Source organism: Tyto alba, unplaced genomic scaffold (genome assembly GCF_018691265.1).
Source record: "Tyto alba isolate M040663 unplaced genomic scaffold, T.alba_DEE_v4.0 Super-Scaffold_27, whole genome shotgun sequence".
NCBI lineage: Eukaryota > Metazoa > Chordata > Aves > Strigiformes > Tytonidae > Tyto > Tyto alba.
This window is the reverse complement of record NW_024881301.1, coordinates 26,094,110-26,109,958: the sequence shown is the minus strand read 5'-3', so window position 1 is coordinate 26,109,958 and position 15,849 is coordinate 26,094,110. Positions and strand designations below refer to the sequence as shown.

Below are 15,849 nucleotides of genomic sequence, written 5' to 3'. Positions count from 1 at the left end.
TTCTTATGACCAAACTGTGGAGATGAGAAAGAAAGTTTTTCTTCTTTTTCAGTATTGCTTTTCATTCAGTAGAAATAAAAGCAAGGAAATCAAAGTAAGGCCAAGAAAAGGAAAACAGCATGACAAATTTACAGTAAAGAGTACCAACAGTTGCTAAAGCATAGTGTTTTTACAGTGGCTTGATTTGTGGTTCAGTGTTAGTTGGTACCTTGTACATGTGCAATGGTGTGTAGCCATTTGCATGCCTGGTACCCTCCTGCCAGTAGCATGAAATCAGCTGAAGTGTTGTGGATTGGGGAGCTGGCACCGGCTTATCTCCGGGCAGTCATAGGTGCAACCTATATCCACGTGAGTAACAAACCCTTGCAGCTCCCAGAATTACAAAGTATTTGTAGGGTTGTGTAAAAGAGCCACAAAAATAACTCGTGTGCTGAGGAAAGTGAGTTATAATGAGAGTTTTGAGGGTTTTGGCCTACCCATTTTTCTAAAAAGAAGATTTGAATGTGATGTGTTTATAATGCCGAAATACCTTCATGTTGAGAAAATAGTGTGCTCTGTAACTGAAGAGAGAAAAGATTAATGGCAGGAAGTTAAAGGCATACAAATTTGAATAAGAAATTAGTCCTAATTTTTAACAGTGAGAGGGCACTGAAACATTAACACAGATTAGCAGTGGAGTTGATGTTTTCTACACCTTATGAAGTCTTCAATTCAACACTGAATATCTTTCTAAAATAATTTATTTAGCCGAACAGGTTTGGGGAATACAAAAATAGAGGAGCAGCATGAAATTTAAGGACTTCTGTTACACGGGAGACAATAATTGAAGTAATTGTCCTTCTGACCTTACTTTCTCTGAATTTATTAAAGATAAGTGTTAGATAACAGATGAATCACTGCTCTGAACTGCTAGTTATTTCTATTCTTATACTTGGCATTTCATACATCTACTATTTTCTTATGATCCTTGGTGAGAGAATCAAAGTTTATGATGTCATCTAGTGTATTTAATCGGTTATATAATTTTAATACTTAATTTCTTTAGTGGAATAGAATTTAAATGTTTTCTCTCTCCAATATGTTAATGTCTTCTTGACCTACCCTGATCAATCCCCTCTTTTCCAGGAGTGTGACATGGCTGTTTCAGGTTGAAAGCTCCTCTGAGTCACTGAAGAGAAGCATGATACTTTACTACCACCTGGGGAGGTAACTGCATGGTCACTAGTGATGACCAGAGAGTCACCTCCCTCAGGTGAGGAGCGAAGCATCTTTTGTTCACTGGGCCAGGGGCACTTTCCTTTTGCAGTAGACTCTGACTCTTCTTCTGCCTGACCCTACTAAGACGTTTTAATGTAAAATCAGCGTGAGGCACAAACAGTAGCTGCTAAATACAGATTGTATAAATATTTCCTTGAAATTTTCTGAGTATGATAAAATACCATTCCTCTTCTTGATAAACATCACTATGCACACATTCTAGCATTTTGTAGGTAGTGGGATTGTTTTTCTCTTAATATTAGTGTGTTTGATTCTGTGGGTTTTGACATCTCTATTCTTTTGTCTGACAAATCTGTGCGCTGACTTGTAAAAAAAAATCAATATTGTTTTCCCTGGCACTTTCTCTGCAGTTGAGTTGATTTATTATCACAGTTCCCTTTCCCCTCTTTTTATCAGTGTGTTTCTATTGCTTTAGGGTTGAGTACCTGATAACATCACAGGGTAGAAGACACACAGAGAGTTTCTGTGACCTTATCCCCTGTGTGATCTTGTCCAGTGTGACGGTGAGCCATGGCTATAAAGTGAACAATGATATTATCCAAGCTGCGTGATCAGATTTATGTTCTATTATGTTGGAAATAGAGACAAACTAGAACCAATGAACAATATTTAGATTTATGTTTAAACTGTACTTGTCCAGTATCTCAGTGGCTAAAGGGAGAGTAAACATCCACTGAATAAAACTTAATTTGCCTGCATGTGCTGGAAGAGTCATACAGCCCATAGTCCTCATGGGATTTAAACCAAGCATAAAGGTGAGCTGCTTGTTGCTCCTTAAGAATGTAGCTTTATAACTGTTGTTTCTGTTAGCGACTTATATCAAGGTAGTATTTAAGAACCTTAGTAAAATATCAGAGGTACCTTGCCCTAGGCACTGCATGGACACATAAGAAAAGGCAAAGTTCTCAGGCAGTATTTCAGAACAGATGCAACTGAAAGCTGCAACAGGCAAATATGCTGTGAGCATGTTGACAAGCATGAGCACGGTAATGCAAACAGGGGCCATGTGCACACAGGGGCACTCGGGGAAAGTGAGTTAACTAAGTTTGTTAAACCTGTGTCTAACGTGGCCACAGCATATTAGAGCCACTTTACTCTTGGAAGAGAGCGTCCTCATGTAATGACTTCTGCCTGTTGATTTCCTTTCTCTCCTCAGTAATCTTGGACCACTCCTTGCCGTGCCACTGGGGACCGCCATTATCTGTAGGCATCATGAGAGAAATAGGCTTGAAGGTAGGCTGCAAAGAAGGAATTTCTAAAGGGATTTTTCATATTGGCAGCAATGAGGAAGTAACAAGTGCTTGACAGAGTGGAGGGGTGTGTGTGTGTGTGCGTGTGCCTGCTTGGGGCTGCAGGAGTTGGGAGGCCAAGGGGGGAACTTGGCAGCGAAGTAAACTCCTGCATCTGACAGCTAGAGCAAGGCAGTGGGGTGAAGTCTAATAAGAAAGGCAAAATAATGTGTTATCTCAGTTAGTGGAAAGATACAAAAGTGTGATGATACAGTTAGACAAATGGGGGAGGAGGAGAATTCTAGCAGTTATTAGACTTAATGTGATTTGGAGGTAAGGCTCTGGCTAGACTACATCAGAGGAAATGATGCAAGCAAGAAGTCTGAGAAATGTTGGGTTTGGAAACCATGCCCTTCCACTATTTCCCTTTCTTTCCTGCAGGGACTCAGGAAGATTTGGCAGCAAGACAGTGGAGTTGGCAATAGAAGAAGCAAGAAGACATGGTGGAGCAACACTACCAGCATCCCCAGTGCTGCTGCTCTAATGCAGTATGTTTCTTAATGATGTCAGAAGCCTCAAGCTTCCTTCTGCTCCAGCTGGAAAAAAGTAAGTCCTGGTTGGATTTTTTTTTTTTAAATAATATTTTTTTCTTTTTTCTTTCACTTCTTCCAGTAATATATCAGAGGGACAAAAAGAGGAAGAAGATAGAGCTTGGTAGCTTTGGTCTTTTCTCCTCTTTTCTTCTCCTTGAGAGAAAAATCTGCTCCCCCACCTTCTGCTTTCATTGAAACAATCACACTGGTGCCAAAGTATATAATCTTGGCAACATATATTTAATTAACCTTATTATTTTTATCAATGTCTTGTTTTGTTAAAAGAAGAATGAAGTTATTAACATGTTTTATTTTCCATAGACCCATGCTCATCAATGTTCATTTTACTACCCTGGTTAAATTCTTTATTAAGAGTTAAGCCACTGGCACATACATTTTTTTCTACTTTCTATTGACTCCTTATCATCAGAACTTAGTTCTTTGGGTATTTCCCCCCCCCCCCCCCCCCCCCCCATGTTTTGGAGCTTCCTCAGGAACTCATACAATGTATAGTTTTAGGGGTTGTTTTTTAACATCTTGCTTAAGTATGCAGTTATGGAGAGCATTTATTCACTATCATACAGTGATATCATCTGTCCTTTTTCTAGATATTGAGTTATAGTGTTCTGAAGACACCATTTTATGAGTCTTTTCTGTCTTAATTATGGAGAAATATGCCTTTAAATTGTCCTTAGCTTTGACATAATGATAAATTGAGTTGTTTTTCTTCCCTTATCAATTTTCTATGATTCTTACGCTCTGATTAATATTTATCATTAGCTTTTTGCTTCTTTAATCAGCAAGCAATACTTTCATAGCTGCTGTCATACCTTTTAGGGTAGTTTTAACTGGTAAAGACATCTTTCTTAATTGCTTCAGGCAGAAGCTTTTCAGACTTGTACTGAAATTCTTTTACACAGTTCCCGGTTACAAATCATTTTTTCTGCTTAAATTATTTTCCCAATGGATTTGGTATTTTGTTAATACAATAGCTAAGCTGTTTGGGTGATGCAAGAGTTTGGGGTACAATGATATTAGAAGGTACACAATGGTGTAGCCGCTTGTTCTATGATTTTTTTGTTCTCCAAACTCATTAATAGTTCCCTGCCTACCCATATACATGAGCAGTGTTTTAGCGTCAAAATCATTAATTTCTAAAGTGAGTAATGTTTATGCCTGGCATAGCAGAATGGAAGTAGAATAGCATATATTTTGGTTAACGCAACTATGCAACATTGATTTTTTAATTTTAGCAACAAAAATGCCAAATTTTAAAATAACATGTGATAGTATTCCTGGATTTCTTTTTGCTCAGAAATCCAGCTGAATTTTCAGTTAGCAGAATTTTAAAACTACATCATTTTCCTCTGCCTGGGGAATTACACTTCAAAGATTTTTTGGTTTGGTTTTTTTTTATCTTTTTATCATGGTTAGTACAGATCAGTTCCAAGGTGAGAACAGGTATACCCTTCTTAAGTATCCCACATAACGAGTGAGCTCCTCTCTTCCAAGCAGTGCCGGGACAGAGTCTTGCTGTCATTGAATTATACTTCCTTTTGTTACAGGAGAAACCCTTGCTGTTGAGAATCACTGATACTGTTACACTTATCTGAAAAATGATGTTGATGAACTCATATTTCCAAGTGAAAATGATCAAAAAAGTCTCTCTGCTATTTTTACATCTCAGGTCTTTCAAGATGATTATGGTGTGGGAAAAAGTATCAGACGATTGTGTATCAGAAGGGAGATCCTTCCTGTTTTCCACTGGAAGATGGCATTTTCCAGTTCCTTCTGAGATACCTCAGTGAGAATGGGTGCAACTAGAGGCCATGTGCCATACTTGAAATCTGGGCTGGGGGGGTGGCGAGGGTGGTGACCCACGTCAGCTCTGTTACACTCTCTTGTCAGCCCATCTGCCCCATCTGTTCTCCATTAAGCATCTAAGATGGATAGATAGATAGTTTGGAGACAACATTGGAAGGGACTGTGAATGTGCATGTTGCTGCTTGGCAGACTGTCAGTGTTTTCCTGATGGGTGGAAACAAAGGATGGTGCTTTTTAGGTGCGTCTCATTCTTTGGGAAGCAGACAGAGTTGCGTGGGACAAGGAGAAGGTAAGTCTGTAACCAAAGGGCTTCACTGCTGCTGGTTATAAAAGCCAGCTACAAATGATGGAGGTGAGAGACCACGTAAAATCAAAGGTCGCAATTACCTTTTCCAGGAGATGATTATAGAGAACCTTCCCGCAGGTGTCACTTAATACACGGTCGTGTCTCTGTACATGCTGGGCAGAGATAATGCTTGTTTGGTTTTTATCTATCCAAACAGAAGAGTTATGGATCACATTCTGATGCTTTCAGTAACGTTAGGAGCTACATTTCCCCGTAAGTTAGATCACTGATATTGGTTGAATTATTTGGAAATATGCTACTCAGTCTGATTCTACATGTCCATGTGTATGACTTAACATTATTAAGATCATGTGAACACTCAGTCTTTTCAGTATTAAATACCTGTGTTTTAGTTTGTTCACAAGTAGGTGTCATATTTCTAATATTTCTAATCTGATTTGGTAACAAAAAAAAAATCTAACTATGTGGCTGAATTTATGAATATGTGACAGCTGTGAAACCATAAGAGTATGTGACAATTTTAATGTATTTCTAGAAACAAACCCAGCTTTTGACAATGCAGTTGAAACCTGTGGGTGTCATTTACCTTTTATTGTCACAACCTCACTCCCCTACAAGAATGACAGTAAATGTCTTCCTCTTTCATAGCCTACAAAAGAATTAATTCTTGTCTGCTGTTGCCTGTGATATAATTTTTCAAATAGCTCTAGTGATTGCAGTCTTGAGTGTATGATTAGAAAATTCAGATCATTTAGTTGGAAGACAGTCATATGAAATTTGCAAGCACTTGGCAAAACCAGACTATGTAGATAAAAATAAGATCACTTTTGGTTATATAAATGCTAAAGCTAATAATGAAAAAAAAAAATCCCAAACCTGGAAGGCTTTCATACGTAGGCTGTTCTGAATTTCGAGAACATCACAGAAAATATAATAATTTTATAACACTGCTGGTGTTTTTTCAAAAATCTTCACTGACTACTGACCTATAATAAATCTGCCAGATTGCTTCTGCCACATTTGACACCTAAACTATAGATAATTTTGTAAGATCTCTCACCGAATGTTGTTCTATACACACAAATACAATAATATTTTCAAATAAAAAGACAAAGATTTTAATTACTTGTGTCAGCCTGAGTGTGAGAAACTCTTATTTTTCTTGTTAAATACTTTCAGTGCCTCCTAAGTAGTGATTTTCTGTCCCATTTGTGAAGATAAGGTCATAATTATGGCTTCACTTTTAATTTGGCTTTGTATGCATTTTGTGACAATGGATATTCAATTTTCTAAGTATATTTGGGAGCTGAGATAACTTACCATTTTGTGAAAGACTGATGGTAGGTAGAAGGTTTATACTTTAAGAGAGTTTTATCTGAGTTCAGTTTATCAAATTTAAAAGAGGAATATCTTTGTCATAAAAGTGACTTTAACTTTTCAATAAATATTGGCATTATGGGCTGCTCTCCAGGACCATATCTTTCAAGTGCTTTGGTAGAGAAGCTGAAAAATGAGTAGTACTGTTGCATTAGGTTCTTTGGGTGCATATTGATGGCATATCCCTTCCTCCTGAAATAGGGTTTGGCTCTACACTGAGTGTGCCTGAGGTCAAAAAGGATACTCACAGAATAAGGTGGGATCCAGCAGCTGCACACATTTGAGAACTGAGCTTTTAGTATCTACCTGATCTGAGTTTTGTAGCTTGGACTGAAACATGAATGATCATTAGTTGATAATACCACTAGGATATTATTTAGTAGCAGTTTAGGAATGAGTTTAGAGCCTTAATTCCTAGAGACGAGCGATTATGTTATCTCAGCTTCCATTTAGAAATGTGAGAATGTTTTCAGTCTTCCTAGTGCTGGGAAGTTTAAAACATAGTCTTAGTGCACCAAACTAAATATGGATTTTTTTTTTTTAAACAACCTCATGATGCCTTGGAGTCACAGCAATGATTTCTTTTTTAGCATTTGATGTTAGCCTCACTGCACAGATACTCAGAAAATGTTAAACTACTGTGAATACTAAACACAGCTCCTGGATTTCACCCCCGTGACCCCACCCCTCCTGATCTGTTGAAAAATATCATGTAACAACTGTTTCCTGCTAATTACTCATCTGTGATCTTAACATAAAATTCCAAATTCTGTGCATATAAGTGTTGCGTATATGTTTTAGCAAAACTGCTGATAGGCTGTGAATGAGCTATCAGCCATGTAACTCTTCTGTACATGATATCGTGTATTGCTGCCTGTATTGCTAGTTCTTGGGTAGTCTTGGTGACACAGAGAAGGGACATGAAGTGAAAAGAGAACTCATTAGAGCTGTATAAAAAGCAAAGGCAAAGCAGAACATGTTTTCCCAGTTTGATTCTATTTTTTTTGTTTGATTTTTGTGCTAAACATTTAGAACCAAGGTTAAAGATACGAGATAAAGGGTTGTTAATGTGAATTATTACTGGGAATAACCCTTTGAAATCTAACTCTCTGGAATAACTAGCAGTATTGCTTCTTGATCTTCATTTGTAAGATCAGTTGCCTGAGTTTCTGTCTGTTTGACTGACAGCCCTCTTTTTAGAGGTAGCTCTTGTGAATGAGCTTTTCTCTAGCATCCCATCCTAAAGGTTTCCACGTGCAGTAGCAGAAGTGAAAGGGAGGATGAACTAAATACGGGTGGGTTATTTGAATGGTCCAGAAGTGTGAATGCAAGCCTAGGTGTTAGTACAGGTCTCATGTGGTGTCAGCATGTTCATTTGTTATTGGTGCTATGAGCTCCTTTGCAGGAGGGCACGGTAAGGACACAGGCAGTAACAGAGATGAAAGCTGAAGCAGAAGACAGTGGTGATGTAGGAGACATTGATTTTAAACCTTCTGAGACATCCCGAAAAGCCAAAGGATAAAGATTGACTTAATAAAAATTAGCTTAAGAGCTCTGTACTGAAATACCGTGAAGTGTGAATGCTGTGCCTGTATTTCTTTACTGTCTGTGATTTGGTTAATGGGAGCTATCCCTTTAAAACTCAGTGTGGCAAAGAGAGTGTCTGACCTGAGGAGGGTGGGTGTTTTACCTGTGAATCAAGACAAGAGAAAAGTCATCTGAGAAATTTCAGAAGGCTGGAAAAACTGCATTGCCAGGAAGCAAAGCTTATTTTTTTCCTTTTGCAAGGAGAGGGACTAAACGTCTCAAGTCATTGCTAATTAACCTCTTACATATGAACAATCTGCATTCTGTTTAGTTCATCCAGGATTGAAAGTGGACCCATCTAATGCAGGCTTAGTAGCTACACCATTAAATGAGTTTGAGGAGACTGCTCTTACCCCCATGACACTGATGATGGTGCATCTCTCCCTAGGCCTGTTTACAACACCCAGCGCACAGGACCATGACTTTTCTGGGTCTTCTGCCAGGGACTCTTGTGCTGATTGTGGGCTGCAAACAACAGTCCTGGCAACAGGTTTTTAAAAGCTGGCAAAACTCACTATCTCAGGGATGTTGAGCCAAATGAGTTTTTAAAAAGTCTGATGATAGTGAATAAGTGAGACTTACCTTTTTACATAAAACAAGACATTTCTCATAATATCATGACTTTTGACTTCTGAACTTTTTCTGGAAGTACCATGAAGAGACTTTATTTTCCATAGTTATGTATATACTTTATATTCCATAGTTTTCCACATCTTTCTTTTTTTTTGAAAGTGGTGTTGAGGGAAATGAACAATGTTACCTGTTTACTTATGTTTACTTATCGAACAATGATGGTTCATGTCATTCCTGAAATTTCGTGGCCAAACTAAGGCAGAATTGCAACATGAGGTGACAGTGGCATAAAATAGGACCTCTTTGTTAAGTTGATTAAATTTGTCTTAGTAAATATGCTAACACAGACTTAGATACTTTTTGATAAATGATCACAAACCCTATGTGATTAATATTCCATTTCTTTTGTGATTCAGAGATGCAATCTTAAAGTGGGCTGTTAAGACTATCTGTGCTGTCCTCTGGAATAAAGCAGTTACAGCCAGAGTGCGGTTTTCTATACTTAAGTGAATTTAGAAACAATACTGCATTTTATATTCAATAGAATATAATAAGGGCTCTTGAATGAGTGGAGTAGGTACAAGAAGCCAGAGATGTAATCAAATGTACTCTATGGACTCATAAGAAAATGAAGAAGAAAAACCCCGTGATTCATAAAAAAAGGTATAAAGGTTGCTGGATGATTTAAAGCCAGATTAACAAATCACTACAACGCAATTTATGGCTTTAGATAATGGGAGGTCAAACATGTATTACCAGATGACTTAAATTTGATTTGACTGAAAGATAAAACTCTGCTACATGAACCATATTAACTGAAAGCCTCTGCTTTATATTTCTCACTGATGGCACCCTGGGGAGGCAACTTTCTTGGCATTTCACATCCAATTTAAGCACATCATTGATGAAAAGATGGCTAAATTGGTGCGTCATTTTGTAATAAAATGTTTCACAAATTGTTTATCTGATCAATGGAGAATGTGGTCTCAAGCTGTTCAGGACTAATGTGCTCATTGCACTAAAATAGTAAGTTATTGACTGTCAGAGGGACCTGGGAATTTCTAAACTCAGTTCAGATTTCCTGAATGAGAGCAACATATTGCATCAGAATAGTAGGTTGTAAGAGATTAACTCTGCTAGCTGAATTCTCACTGAAATCAAATAGATGTGAGTAGAGGGCACTAAGCACTTTGCGGGAAATGTTCAGCCTCTCATATGATCAGGCTGTAGAGGACAGAAAGGGGCGTTATTCTTACCTTACTTATGCAGGCTTTACTGTAATTCCACTGATATTTTTTTTTGACTGCAGCATAAGAGGGGAAAGTTATGCCATATGTGTGTTATATATCAAATGATATTTTTGGAGCTGAGGTGGGACATTTTGGTGCCTGACGTAGGGTGGGACCACTCCTTCCCAGGTGGGAAGCATCTGGGCCTCCTCAGGACCAGTCACATGGAGACTCCCTGGGGACATGCCTTCTCTTCAGCTTCGGGCTGAGCCAGCCCTGAGGGGAGCTGGGTGGATGTGGTGTAGAGAGAACAGGGAGCCTTCCTGTGAAGGAGTAAGGTAGGACAAATAAGCATTTTCCCCTCCAGGCCTGGCAGCTGTTTTTGCTGGAGCTGATGCCCACTTTGTAACCTAAGGATGGGGAACCAGCACCGTGATAGTCCTCAAGTTCAGCTGGCCTCAGTCCTGGCCTCACAGGAATACAAAGTCATATTAGTTATGCACCCTTCTTCCTAGCCATTCATTTGGCATGCTTTGTTACTTATTTTTTTCACTATCATTTTCCCACAAAATGAAGTGGATAAGAATAATTAAGAGTGGTTTTCCCAAGAAGCAAAGCCTCAGGAGGTCTGTCTTTAGCAAGCAAGGCTCCTGTCTCTACAAGACTGGCTTCATTCACTCTAGATGTAGGAGAGAATGAACTGTGTGATATAATTTTATTTTTTATTTATTTTCCTAGAAATGTTCAATCCACCACAGAAATGACTCACAGGCAGAAGGAAACACAAAACAAAGTGGTCGGTGGATATTTTTAACAGGAACAGAGTGCTCTTTCCCAAAGGTTGAGGGAGGAAAATTCTTTCTCTGCAGCTTGTGGGTTTAGGACCCTGCAAATGTGGGCTCATATACTGCTTCTGCATAGGAACTGATAAAAGTGGGAAAGGGGTGTAAAGTGCATGTACTAGGAAAGCACCTTCACTGGTGAGATGTAAAATACTCTAAGGTGAGTGCTCCCTGGACTCTTGTTGAAGCTTCTCCACTGTGCACAATAGATTTCAACATTGCGCTTACAGGGGATCACAGCACTGCAGGCTGCAGACTTAAGTGCTTATCTGAGAGCTAGAAACAATAGATTCCCATGCCCTTCCCCCCCAATAACTACTATAATTAAGTAATAAAATTATTGCAATTAATTTATTCAGCCAAAAATACTAGATTCTGTTCATTGTAATTTCATTTTGTTTGGCTGAAACTAGCAGTTTTCTTAACAGGATAGGAATTGTACTTCCAGGAGGAGATAGGGTGCTCTTATCCTTAAAGCAGGTGCCAGTGACATAGAAAACAGTTTGGTCCCCACTAGTGATTCACAGTACCACAGAGGATAGATAGCCAAAATGGACTCCTTTTTTCTTGTCTGACTTTTGGAAGATAAATAGTCCTAGGTCTGCCCATTACTTGAACGAGTGACTTAGGAAACCACAGATAGCAGAGGAACAAACCAAAGAATACTGCTTTGTTGCTTGGTGAATCTTAGATCAAGGAATCTGAGCAAGTAGATAGACTTAATTTTGACATCCCATTATGGCTTGTGGAAAGCTGGGGAGGAGTTGTTGCCCAAGTACTGACCCTGACTCTAAGCATGTCTCCCAAATAATACTTTTTTTTTTTTGGCAGAATTTGTCACTAATTTTATCCTCCCTGCTCTGTTTATCTTCAGAAAAACAGGGGGTTTCAGAAGTCCTAAGGGCTTCTGGCTGTGCATGATCACTGATGGTTACTTTGAGATCACATTTGCAAGGGCTAGTATGCAAACGAGAAATGGTAGAAAATGTCTTTGAGGAACATGCTGTTTAGAAACATCTGACAAGAAAAAAAACAACCAAACAAACAAAAAAACAACAACAACAACAAAAAAAACAGAACCCCAACAAAACAACAAAATCCTAAATTGATGCCTTTTTGTCAAAATGAGAAATAATGGTAATTTGGATTTATCTCTTTCTTGATATCAAAGACTGTTAACATGATGACTGTATTTTAATTTTGGCATTTACTGTCATCATAGAAAGGATATTAATGAAAAATTGAACTGGGCAAAATAAATCAAGGGCAATGAAGGAAGATACTCCTGATGAGCAAGCCCTTTGTTAGTTCTGTGGTGTTTTTATCATCCTTAAAGTAATGAACCCCTATTGTTTCAAATAATGTACAAATCTGTAGGTGATGGCAAAAGCAGCAGAAACCTGAGTTTACCAGTTTTTACTCAAAAATACTTTCATTATGTCCTTATGTGTTCCTGACATCTGCTCGTTTTGGTCTTGTGCAGATGAGAAGAGAGCTCATCATATGTTGCATAAAAAATATTCTAGTCTCTTATTAATCTTGTGATGTGAGTTGTTCGTATGAAGTCACTTCTAAGAACACTTGAGCATTTATTACCAGTAATACAGACTTTATTTAAAATATTATTTTTACATGCATGACCAAGAATACCAATTTTCTACCTAAGTGCTAGTAAATGATTAATTAATATTATACATTAAAATCGGTATGTTGATCATGTCCTCATAATCAGGTGAAGGAAAGTGTCCTTAAGAAATAAAATAATCCTTGTGTTTTACTAGATTATAGAAATCACATTCTTAGTAATAACTAGATCCAGAGCAGTACTCTTCTTGTTCAACAGCCAGGTAGTTCTATGAGTCTGCCAGGTGACATTTTTTTATTGGGTTTGTGTGCGTGGCCGGGCTTTTTGGTAGTGGGCAAGGGGGCTACAATGGTGGCCCCTGTGAGAAGATTCTCTGAGCTTGCCCGGCTCCATGTAGGACCCACCTCTGGCCAGGGCCAAGCCAATTAGCGACAGTGGCTGCACCTCTGCAATAACATATTTAGGAAGGGAAACTTGAGAGGAGAAGTTGTAAGCTACATGGGTAGCTCAGGGGACTGATGGTTGTGTCATTGTCTTTATTACAAGACATGGTAGTACCCAAGTGCCAACCAAAATTCTAGTTCTTTTGTTGAAAATGGAGTTGGGATCTTAAATCTCATTTATCAGAACAAATATAATCCTTAGCTGAGTCTTTTCTTGTCCAAGTTAGGGTGCTTTTCCTGTCCATTAGGAAAATCATTACCAGGCAGGTGTGAAGTTACCAGGTGGTACAACTGTGTCTCTTGAACTACCAATCTGTCCTTTGCAAATGTTGTAGCTATCTGTTTTTTATAATTACAAGGCATAGTAAGTGCTAACAAAAATATTCAACCTCATCACCAAAGGAGGGCCATGAAGATGATGACAGAGCTGGAGAACTTGCCCTATGAGGACAAACTGAAGGAGTGAGGTCTTTTCAGTCTGGAGAAGAAAAGGTTCACAGGGGACCTCATCACATTATTCCAGTACTTAAAGAGTGGCTACAAAGAGGATGGAGGCTTTCCCTTCAGAAGGAGCCACATGGAGAGGGAAAGGGGCAGTGTTGCACCAGGAGAGATTTCATCTTGATATAAGAAAGAAAATTTCCAGAGTGAGAATGATCAACACTGGAACAACTTCCCCAAGGATGTAGTGGAATCCCCATCACTGGAGGTTTTCAAGACATGACTGTCCAGTGTGCTAGAAAATCTCATCTAGGTTCCCTTTGCCATGAAAGGTTGGACCAGGCGATCTTTTGAAGTCCCTCCCAACCTGGGCTGTTCTATGATTCTATCTCACACAGTCTCATTTTTTTTGCTATCTCTGCTTTTATAGAGTTGTGGAGAGGCAATCTGGTACTCTGTACACCTTCACAGTTTGATGCTTTCCTAAACCTATTCAATAAACATGCCTTTACAGTAAGTTTTTGTAGAACTATCAACATGCATCCCTGTTTGGTGTCTCCTTGGCCCAGCTCTTGCTATTCTCTGTTCTACTTTAAATAACCCTCCCACCACACTTACTAGAGAGAAAACTGGTTTTGGATACAACTATTCTTCAGATTTTATTTCTAAAAATAAGAGAGAATGTGTGTATGGTAGATACTAGTTTTGTCAACAGCTTTTGAATCTGATCTTTAATTACAGGTTACCATGACTACATTGTTTGATTCTTTTTTTCTGACAAATGTCTTTTCTGAGTTGTGGACATATTCAATTTGTGAAATGCTTCAGATCTTATTAAATGTAGATTAGATAGAGTATGAGTTTGTAAAAGAGAAAACAGTTCTCAAAAATACGTTGGCATATGTGCTAGTCTCATGAAAGTTACTAGAAATGTTGCCACTTGTACTGAAATTAATAGTCAGCCTTTCAACACCAACCTACTGACATTGAACATCTCTTCTATTGTTTTTTCTATGGACAGTTGAGTCGTGAAAATTTGTAAATAAAAAAATAACTGAATTAGTCAATAAGACATGACTGAGCTCACTTCATAATGAGATAACTGTAGGCCTGCAGGATATGGTGAACTACTAGAAGTGCAGTGTTATCTCACTACAACACACATTTTACTAAAGAATAGCATGCTCTGAGGCATGTATTTATACTGCAATACATTCCTGCCTCAGGCTTGTTTTTGAGGTATAAGGCAAAAAGACAAGTAGCTTTAAAACTGGAAAAGTAGATGCATTTTACCATAGCTGCATGTGCAACATGCAGTTATATTCAGTGGTTTATTGAGTGTGTCAATTGTGAGCAGTAACACTGAAAAATGTCTGTTCTAAGGAATAGCTTCCCCTCCCCCTCCTCCCCCAACTAATGCTGTTCAAAATATTTTCAGAAAGCAGATGTAAACTCCAAAGAAAGAAATTCCATTTGCATTTGGGGACTCAAATGTATGTTCTTCTAAACTTGCTGCTATAGCAGTAATATTATGGGATAGTCAGTCAGTCAGAGCAGCAGCTTGAATGCTACTGCCTTGCTCTTCATGACAAGAGAGCTTAGCAGATACAACAACTACCTAATCTATTTCATCATGGTCTGATTGTTCTTTGCTTCTAGTGTTGTGTAAATCTTGGATGGCCCAGTGAAATTATTGGAGTGACATCAGTAAAATCAAGTATGTAACAGAGCGTCGGATCTGCAACTTGAAATTCTCTCTCTGAAATCAAGGAGAATTGGAGACTGATCTTGGTGGTGGAAGGACTTCACCCATGGATGTGTTACTAGAAATTATAATGGATTGCAGTGAGGTATAGAAGTAGCTGTCAAAGTCAGTGATCGGGGATTCACGGTGAAAGAGAACTTGTGTACTTTATCAAGCAGAAAAAAGAACAGAATAATTTCTAATCTTTAAAGTAGGAGAATAAAAACAATGAGTGACTAACAGTGGTTCAAAGAAGTGTAATCTGGTAGAAGAGGAATGTAAAACTAAAGATAATTTGCTATTATTTCTGTGTTTGTGTTACATTGGCATGGAGTGGCTTAAAAGATGTTGCAAGAAGAAATTTAGTGTCCTAAGGGACTTCAGGCCAACACGAAGAAGAAGGTCTGGCTGGGGACCTGAAAAATTCATTGATGAGGGCAGATGCATGGGAGAAATCATAATACTAATTTTACAATAGCTGTACTGGGCTTCCCGTAGGTCAGCTCTGTGTAGTTAATGTCTGGAATGACCATAGAGCACTTGCAGCACTGTGCTAAAAAAATTCAAGGATGGTCTACAAGAAGTAATGCATATTGAATAAGTAATAATTTGGTAGGGGAATTTCTGACTTGTATTCCCGGTAGCTGTCTTGCCTCTACGTATAGACATGGTATTTTGGACCCATATCCATATTGCCCTTAATCTCTGTGTCAAACTCATTGTGATCTGACTTTAGTTTTTCTTTATGTGGCTGAAAAGTCTTTTGCTATTTGTTCTGATCTTTATTGCAGGATCTT

At 38.4% G+C, this 15,849-nt stretch overlaps 1 long non-coding RNA gene across 1 annotated transcript; it reads left to right on the top strand.

Annotated features, from left to right (window-relative positions):
* The first annotated feature begins 1,711 nt into the window (after positions 1–1,711).
* LOC116960728 lies at positions 1,712–3,093 on the top strand. Its single transcript, XR_004406533.1, has 3 exons — positions 1,712–1,781; positions 2,435–2,511; positions 2,949–3,093. It is a non-coding gene; the product is annotated as an uncharacterized LOC116960728 (long non-coding RNA).
* Positions 3,094–15,849: the final 12,756 nt, after the last annotated feature.